Genomic DNA, 10,750 nt, shown 5'->3' on the forward strand with positions numbered 1-10,750 from the left:
TTTGTGGAATTAAATAATACTTCAAATAACCAATATTCGGATAAAATAACAATTGTTCGTCTCTAAAAATAAAAGTTCGACTAAAAGTTTTAGCAATAGCGAGAAGTTTGGCTATCCCAAAAAAAATGTTTAGAGTCGAACTTCACAACTTGGTGACTTCGGTATAATGGCATTAGTTCTGATAATATTTCAAATACATATTATCAGGCGAACACTAACTTTTTTCTTTATAAATTTTAGGTTCAGATGACGTTTTTGCGAGCAATTATCAACCGAACTCTTCGTCGGCACCTTCAAAATGAAGAATAATGAACAGTTAGAAGTAAGCCCCACAACCCAAAGCGGCGAAGAACAAATAAAATTTACTACAAAAGTTCATATGATAATTAATTTTTATTAATATCAGGAGAACTTTGGTCTATAACTGACTTAAACCCTTTTTTTTTTCGATTTACAATGGAATCCGATAAGTGAGATTCCAAGTAAGTGTTTACATAATCTTCTTATGTCCGAAGAAGTGATTCACCAATATAATGATTCACCCTTTCCATTGATATGGATACTTATACACCTGAGATCAATAAATGCTCGGGAATTCCTCTAATTAATTATTTTTCTTCTTCTTATTGCTGGATAACTTGTTTTTAGGCATTTTCTCTTTGTTTTCCGGGTCTCTAGTGAGTTACAGATAGAGTTCGAAAAAATCAAATCTTTAATGACTCCATTATACATGATTGAGTTACGAAAACTTCTAGGTAGGTATCCTACATCTGATCTGAACTCTTTTAGGTTAAAGAATCTCTTTCTAGTTGCTTCAGAACAATCAGGCACCAAGAAGGAAGACATTTTCATAGTCGTGAAATTCAGATAGCCCATTAAATCAAGAAAGGAGGTTCTTCAACCAACATTCCTAGTAAGAATGGCTTTTTCTACACAAATTGAACATATTAAAGTAGAGTTTCCTTGCATACAAGAGCAGATGATTGGAAGGGCTAAAAACTGAAATAACATAGAAGATGTAGTTGAGTATGCTCAGGTGGCATCATAGCAAGGTAGTAATGAGAATAAACTTTAATCGTAAAAAAAATATCTATTTTAGTAATGAAGAGAAAGAATTTGATCGTAACAGAAGAAAAATACGCCCGAAAGAAAGAATTTTGATATAATGGAGTTAGTCTTCGGCTATGAGCACTTAATTACAAGAATTTTTTGCATATAAAGGGTGGATTTTCCAGCGCAGTTACAATATACAACTTTCAGTTGAAATCTTGTTAGATTGACTGGATTATCGGAACGAGTCTTTCCATTTAATTTCTTAAACTTAATGTATCAATCAAAAACAAGAAGAAAAAAGAAAGATGCATTTATGGGAAATACCTTTTGATGTACATTTTCCTTGGTTAGGGAATTTGGATCCGGCTCACCAAGTTCGCTCAATTCAATTTGTTCTCCAATTAATTCTTATCTTCAGTTTGCGGATCAGAAGTAAAACCAGAATGCCTACTTGTAGCAGAATCCTTCGTGCGAGTCATTTTGTAGTTTTATTAACTTGACGATCAAGTTCTTACTAAGCGACGATTAATTGCAGCATGAAAAATTGAATTCAACAATTTACGAGAGAATATCGGTTGGAGAAGAAGAAAAGATGAAATAATGGAAGTGATTCCTATTTAGCTTTGTTTAGGTTTTTAAATTAACGGTAAGGCAATTTTATAAGTTAAACTGATTATGGGTACATCAGTAATACGGGTATTAGACACCCCTAGTAAACCCACTTTAGATAGGAAAATCAATATTTACCATGCCAACCCCGTGAATGGGTATGCAATTAATTGCACACCCTTGAATCCTTGATTTTTAGACCTTCTACCAAGTGTTTAAGCCCAAAAAGAAAATAATACTATGTTTGCACCCCTAAAAACCCAATCGAAAAGCAATTTGTTAACTTTCCTGTCTCACTTCTTGATTTCTCCCGTATACGAATTATTATTTCTCCCATCTAATTATAAAAACTAAAAATGTAGCTTCGAATACTGGTTTCCCTCGAACGAAACTCATGATTCTTGATCGACACAACTAGAAACCTTCCTTATTGTACTTTACAGTAATGAAAATTGATTAGAATTGGTGGGCTTGCAAATAAAATGGTTGGGCCAAAAAGAGATAAAAGTATATCCTCTTGCCTACTTATTGATTATCCATCGCTTTTGATTAGGGGTGAGCATGAGCCGGTATGTACTGATTTTCACCTCATCCGCATCCAATCCAATACACTACGGATTTCAAATTTGGCATCCGCATCCAATCCAACATCCAACGTATTTGTATCTAATGGATGCACGAATGAACGAATTGGGTGCGGATAATCCAATGGATTTGTGTTGGTTAAAATTTAAGATAAAAAAACAAAGCTTGTATAGATGAATTCTTATAGAGTCTACACATTTTATATATGTTTACATATAAATATAGAAGTGCCATGGACAACAATCCAAGCAAACACCTAAACATTTTAAAACTATCCATATATTTTTTAGAAACTACTATATAAATGCTCTTGTCTAATGGATATGGATGTCCAACGAATTTTCAAGGTTGCATCTGGGTCCAATCCGTGTTCCGTTGGATTTCAAAAATCCCATCCGTGTCCAACCCATTATCTAACGATCCGGGCATCCATCCGTACCAATACGATTGGTCCCGGTTAAATCCGCGGATTACGGATAAAATCGTTTGTGAAACCGTATTGATAATGAATGGTTGAATAATTATTTATGAACATACATTGAACGAGAACCTTTTAACAGTATTAGCAACGACAAGATTATTAAACGATTTCAAGGTACGGCAATGCGTTATGAGCATTGCCTTATATCGTAAGAGCTGGGATTTATGTTTTCTTCGTAAACATACAGGGCGTTTTTGATATAAAAAATGTGGTGTATAAGGTATTTTTGGGGATTTTTGTGGATAATTGAAACGTTTTTACACGAAGTAAGCATAAAATTATGACCAAAGAATTAACCAGCTAAAATGTCTCCTGCTATTAAACACTATTAAGTATTGTCTTTATATGCAATAATATTTTTATTTTATTTTTGACTAGATCCTTATGTTGTGTATTTTCTTGTTTGCACCTCTTCCTGTGGAACCCTTGCTCCTCCCTTGCCTGTGAATCCATGATTTAATAGTAAGGCCCAATGCAACGTAAGAACAACTAGCTCCCACTGGGCCTTCCATGATCCATCTCAAACATTCAGAAGAAGCCTCTTTTTAGTGCACGAAAATGATAATGGAAGTTGGTCTCAGCAGGATCTGAAACTCGGTGATAAGTGATAACCGTAACTTTCAGTCTCTGTGAGTGTCCCTTGTGATACGGGGTGCATGCCCTTTCCTGTACATGTTTCTTCATAGACACCCTAATCGAATCTAAACGGGTGAAAACCATTTAACTGAATGCGGATTAATCAAGAACGAAGAATCTAAATTTCTAAAAACACAACACGTTTCGACGTACAAGCAAGTGGCTACGAAGTTGCCTGTGAGCGGTCGATCATTTTGCTCTCTAATATTCAATTTTGAATACAGTTCAAGTAAAAGCCAAAACAAAAACTATGATCAACTCGTAATCGAATCCACATTGCTGCAACACACGGCTTCACCTGGTTGGTTCTGTTGCGAATATTTAAGTTTCTTCTGATAACCCAATCATGCACCAGTAGAATAAATAAAATACATTCAGATGTTCCCTATTCTTTAGCTAATTGATTCCTTAATGTCCAAGTGCTTCAATTACAATGGATGAAGCAATCCAAAGTAGAACTAGCTTAGGTTTCAACATGTGCTTGTAGTCTTCTATCATGTGATTTAAGAAACAAAAACAGAAAAAATATTGTCTTAGTATGATACTTGGCAACATAAAAACTAAGGACAGTTCCTTAATTAGTTTTTTAGATGCAAATTATTCTAATCTAGGTATTGTTAGAGATAAGATTTTAAATTTAAATACTAAACACTGTCTTCTAGTTTTAGTAATAACTTAAACAATAAAACCTCCTTATCTCGTTTTAGTTTGACAATTACTTGTTCTTGCTAGCTCCATTAGTTTGACAGTTAATTTTTTATTTTTTAAGCAATCAAGAGATAAAGTGTTTGGTAGTAAACAATATCATCCAACGACTTTACCATATCGTACTGTAATATTATTTATTCAAAACCTTGAAAAGTGGCATACCCATGAAATTTTGTGGTTGGATCTGTCGACTAAATCCTCAGAAAAAAGCATGTCGGGCGGCGATGAAGAAAGTTCTTGGAACGTTGAAAGTTTAGTCATTTCATTTTGACGACAACTTGTTATATAATTACATTGATTAGTGGGTTTATGATGAACTAGTACAGTACTGCTAATATTCTTTTTCCTGTATCCATTATCTGCGGGGGTATGGAAAGGTTTTTGCACTAATTGCTTGATCATGAGTTAATTTAAATTAGTGGCATTAACCTGTAAAACATAAAAGCAAATTGTTAAAGAACATAGAATGGACTTAAAATGAGAGATATCAAGAAGGTGGAAAGTTAGCATGTAAAGTAGCTAAACTAAGTTGACATTTAGATTTACTAGACCCCAAGATTGATTTGCCACTACTAATTATTTTACTATTCATATTTATATCTGTATCTAACTTTGAGATGGAAACATGATTTCCATGCGTTTCAAACTCAGGTTGTCTGTGGAAGGATGTTGCACCCATTTACCCGGCCACCGCCACGCCCTGTTTTCTAACATTTACAAATTTATGCAAAGGTAAATTGGTAACCAGTTGACAGTGTATAACCGTATAGTCTGTCTCACCTGGATTGATTCTATATGTCTCACACATCAAATCAATTATTCAATGAATTAAGTGAGATAGGGCTGCAACATGTGGCACCCCTCTGATATGATGGAGGTCTTACAAAATTGTCTCTTTCTGATTATAATTTCATCAATCAACCAATCACATCCCGGTCAAGACTAGTATATAATTTACTATGTATTCACAAGAATATTAGATACTCTAATCAGGGATTAGAGATAACACAAATAAATCAAATAATTCTGTCTGGCTATAGGGATTGGAAATTGTCATACTAATCCACTGAAGCATTATGCCTAAATTTATTTGATCTCATTTTACAAAATACAGAGAATACAATATAAATCCCTCACCAGGTGCATACAAGTTTCGAACGCAGATCGTTGATTCTAGTTAAATGGTCAAATTATCAGATGTTCAAATTTGTAGTTTGATTGGAACCATGTATATGGTCACTAACTCTAATTTTCATCGCCAAAGTAAAAAAAGTTAGAAGACACTAATCATGTTACATAAAATAGATTCTGATGTTAGGAAAATGCGAACTAGAAAATCTATAAAGCAATTAGGACGGTGAGAATTGACCAAGAATGTTGAAATTTTAGTACTCTTCTGAGCTTAAAAATTGTTAATTATGTATTAAACACTGAAGTTTATCATAAACCAATATTTTGCCACGTAAACTTTATGAAAAGTGTACAGAAAAGTTCAGCTTAATGGTGAATCAAATACAGTCCTATGAATTATGACGATAATCAAAACTTCAATTAACATGTGATGTTATTGTTCGTTATTACGCATAGAGGAAATAGCAACTACACTGCAGAGCACTAGATAGCAAGAAACTTTCAGCCCAACAAAGGACCTGTATGGTATTAAGAGTGTAAAATGAATTGTCATTTTACATTGCAATGCAAACCATAGGTGCGAAAAGGATGTCTTGTAATGACATCTTTGGTTTCTATTGAGCTATATTCTAGCCTGGTCCATACTCCACCATAGTAGACCTCACGGCCTTAGTGCCTTGCCCCATAATTGTCCTTGCTTAAAAAAATATGCCTGACACCTAGTGGCCAGCCTTTTGAGAAGAAAACAAACCTTAATCGTTTCCACAAACACATCCCAGATTTCCAATCTCTCTATGCATGTATATATCTATTTCGAATATCAAATCATATCTGATGATAATGTCATGTTATGATTGTTCTAGAACCCTAATACCATCATACAAACCCTAAGAACAACCGTAACTAACGGATTCGAAGTACGCTTTAGCCATTTTTGACTAGCTTAAGTTAGTTTTCACGGCCAAATTTCATCATGTCCGACCATTTTTCTCATGCGCAAATGTGAATGATAGCCAGTATTAGGCGCTAGTACTAGGCTAGCAGCAAGTTTGTATTTAGGGTCAACAGTTCTTTTCCTTTTAGGTCTCGACTCTCGAGTCCTGTTAGATTTGGTCAAAAAGAGTCTTTTGACTGTTGGGGGTACTTGAATTAATCTAGCCTTAGCAGTAATAATTTGTTTCTATCGTCCAAAATAACTATTTCGCCGAGACAGTATTTTCTTGTTTCCATCCCCTGACTCCCCACCGATGAAAATGACCCTTTGTTCCTTTTATTCGGGTTGAGTGATTTTGGGCGTAAGCTAATCGCATCGTTTAGATCGTGAGTGCTGTTGACATTTGATGTCCCGCCGGCGTGGCCAGACTGCCTAAGCGCCCTTGTTGCCAAGGAGAACACTCTTCACTCGATCCTTCTCGATGCCGATAGTTCGACTTTCCGTCACGTTTTCAAATCTCCGCATTAATCCACTTCCCCGGTGACACCACTGCCAAGTACATCCCACCCTACCGGAGCTGTCCAGTCCGGAGCAGCCGCCCAGGCTTGATCCATCGAGCTGCTGATCCGGCCTGACCACCCACGATAATCGACCAGTCATTTTCAATTTTTGGGGACTATCTGGCCTGCCAGCAATGGATTGACCGCCCTTGCTTGCAAAATCTATCCCCGTAATCAATTTTTGCATCCCCTGACTCCCCTCTCGTGGAATTTCTGCTCCACCCCTGCCTGTGAATAAGGGCCAATGCAACGCAACAACGCACTAGCTTCCTCTGGGTCTTCCACGATCCATTTCTTTTTAGGGCATCCGAAACTCAATGATAGTTTACCCTAGCTTCCATGACCATGAGTTTTCCCGGCGAAAACCGTTGAAATGAATGCAGATTAACTAAGAAGATAAATTACTAACAAGACACTACGTTTCGACTACAAGAAGGTGGCTACGAAGTTTCCTGTGAGCTGTCGGTCGTTTTGCTCTCTACAGTACAAGTTAAAGCCAAAACAAAAACTCTGATCATCTCATAATTGAATCCACATTGCTGCAACACACGGCTTCATCTGGTTGGTTCTGTTGCGAATATTTAAGTTTGTTCTGATACCCAATCATGCACCAGTAGAATAAATAAAATACAGTTGGATGTTCCCTATTCTTTGCTTAAATGATTCCTTAAATGTCCAAGTGGTTCTACTTCAATGGATGAAGCAATCTAACGTTGAACTAGCTAAGGTTTAAACATGTGCATCTAGTCTTCTATCATGTGATTTAAGAAACAAAAACAAAACATAAATATTGTCGTACTATGATACTTGGCAACATAAAAACTAAGGGAAGTTACTTAACTAGTTTTTTAAATGCAAATTATTCTAACTGCAATTTTTCTAATCAAGTATATATTGTTAGAGATAAGATTTTTAAATTGAAATACTAATCACTGTCTTCTAGTTTTAGTAACTTAAAACAATGAAACCTCATTATCTCGTTTTGGTTTGACAATTACCTGTTCTACCTCAATTATTGATAAGTAACTACAAAACCTTTTTATTAATTTTTGATCCATAAAAAAGTTGGTACCCACTGGTTTCAAACTCTGATCATTGGTATCATCATTCGAGGATTTTATCATTTCACTGTAGTGGCATCTGCATAAAACTTAAAAGGTTCTTAAGGTTTTTGTTGTTGTATTAGTGACACCTAACCATAAAATTTTGTGGTTACATCTGTCGATTAAATCCTCCGAAAGGCCTGTCGGGCGAGGATGAAAGAAGGTCTTGGAACGTTGAAAGTTTAGTCAGTTGATTTGAGAATAAAGCTTGATATAATTACGTTAATCAGTGGGTTTGTGATTAAACAGTACGTTACTGCTAATCTATTTTCCTCTATCCTTTATCTATGGGGTATGCAAAGGTTTGCACTAATCGCTTGATCATGCGTTAAGTTAAATTAGTGGCTTTAACCTGTAAAGCATAAAAGAAAATTGTAAAAGAACATGAAATGGACTTCAAACTTGGAAAACGGAAAGTTAGCATAAAGATTAGCTAAGTTGACATTAAGATTTATTCGCCAGCAAGACTGATTTGGCACTACATATTATTTTACTAATCATTTTAGATGGAAGTAAGTAAGATATCGATGAGATTTTTAAATCATCAGTGGCCAGGATGCTGCACCCATTTGCCCTAAGTTGGTTATGTCCCTGCAGGTAGTTAGTATCACTTCCTAACGTTTACAAGTTTACGCAATGGTAACTAGTTGACTGACGCTGTATAGTCTCTCTCTCACCTGGATTGATTCGTTATGTCTCACAATTAAATCAAATTATTCAATCAAGTGAGATAGATGGGGCTGCAACATGTGGCACCTCTGATATGATGGAGGTCTTACAAAATTGTCTCTTTCTGATTAGAATTTCATCAATCAACCAATCAAATCACGATCAGGGCTAATAGTTTTACGTATTCATACACTAATCACGGATTAGAGACAACATAAATAATTCTGTCTGACTATAGGAACTGGAAATTCTAATAACAAACATTATTTGATTTAAGTTTCGTTTTTATTTGGTCTCATTTTTAAGAAAGTGAAAGAGAAAAATTTCCTCATCCAATGATGTTGACGAAAACTCAAATCATTAATTATCCGCATATTATACTTTTCAACTTGGTAAGGTTATGGGATGTTGAAATTAATTTGTGGATTGGGGGCAAATAGATATCTGTAAGAGCTAACTCTAATTTTTATGGACGGGAAAAAAAAAAAGTTAGAAGACACTTATGAAGGTACATAAAATAGATTTTGATGTTAGGAAAATGCAAAGTAGAAATCTAGAAAGCAATTAGGCTGGTGAGTTTTGTCCCAGAATGTTGAAATTTTAGTACCTTCTGAGCTTAAAGTTTGTTAATTAATATAGCTTATTTCTTGAAAGTTCCTGGAACTGTTCATCCCAACAAAGATTTAGCAGATAATAGGCTTATGAATCAGGCTAAAGAGATCCAAAATCCAATCCACTGGGTGCGTCAAACTTTTTCATCTTAAAGATTGCAAGATTTAGATTATATATTGGCTCTGTATACATATAATATGTGACCGACCACGTGTCACGGAATAGACGCGTGTAATAAATCAATATGAGGAACATCAAGACAGTGATGCCACGTTGCAACACTAGAAGAATAGGACCATCATCTCCGGCCACGCATCCATCATCAGGCAGATCCAACGATGACAGAACGAGGACTACCTAAGGAGTGGACTACTGCGAAGTACCCTAGAAGACCCAAAAGCCCACTTTACTCTATTCCAAGATTGATCCAGAATCGAGGGTATAGATTAATCTAACCGACAAGGATATGACAGGGGCATCAGACAGCTGTCTGACGTGTGCGGATTGTCCAACTACCCGCCTTAAATGCTACATGCAAAGGATACGTGTCAAATATCATGTGGAGGAATAGGCAGCGATCCATCGTTACAATCTGCTATCGTTAAGATCATCGGTACGAAACGAAGATATCAGCGGTATCGGCACAGAGATCAAGATGATAAGGATACAGCTGTTACTTAGAAGACCCCACTCAGAATCCCTATAAATACCCCTCTCCACTGAGAGAGAAGTGGTCGACCAATTTTAGAAAGAGTGAGAGATAGCTCGGGAGAGAGAAATTGTAAGAGTAAGTATGAGTTCTATTTCCTTCCTAGCTTCGTCCCCCACTCAAAGTCACTTGACTATCTTTGTAACGTTTGAATACATAGTGAAACACCAACCCCGTGGACGTAGGCCTTAGTGCTGAACCACGTAAATCTGTGTCTCATTTACATTCTGCACTTATGATCTTCGTACTTTAATATTATGCATCTTTTAGATCATCATAGGAATCCCTATGATGAGAAACAAGGACGAGCCCGAAGGCTCAGAGTTTTCCCTTTACTGTTTTATGCAATTTTAATCATATTACTATCATTTTGTCAGTTTTACTACGATCGCGAACTTTGTTTGCGGATACGGAGGTACCTTCGTTATATTTGTGTTCACGGGCCCAAATATTGGTGGAGTAGAGAATGAATTGTCAGCATACATTGCATCCATGCAATCCATAGGCCGAAAAGGATGTATTGTAATTACATCTTTGGTTTCTATTGAGCTATAGCCTTGTCCATACTCCTCCTCCATAGTAGGCCTTCACGGCCTTGGTGCCTTACCCCACAATTGTCCTTGCTTAAAAATATGCCTGACACCTAGTGGCCAGCGTTTTGAGAAGAAAACAAACCAGCTTTTGCTTAGTTCTTTCCACAAACACATCCGGATCTCTCAATGCATGTGTACATCTATTTCAAATATCAACTCATATCTGATAATATTGTCCTGTTATGATTGTTCTAGAACCCTAAAACCATCATAGAAACCCAAACATGGTAGGCACCATTTCCTATTCTTCATTTCCTCACTGTTGCAACTAAAGAACATCCGTAACGGATTTGAAGTACACTTTACTTTACGTAAACTGAGTCATTTGTCCAAATATTTTTAAAATATGGTTCAAATGGACGAGTAA

The sequence above is a fragment of the Papaver somniferum genome, chromosome 6 (assembly GCF_003573695.1).
Source record: "Papaver somniferum cultivar HN1 chromosome 6, ASM357369v1, whole genome shotgun sequence".
In the NCBI taxonomy this organism is placed as follows: domain Eukaryota; kingdom Viridiplantae; phylum Streptophyta; class Magnoliopsida; order Ranunculales; family Papaveraceae; genus Papaver; species Papaver somniferum.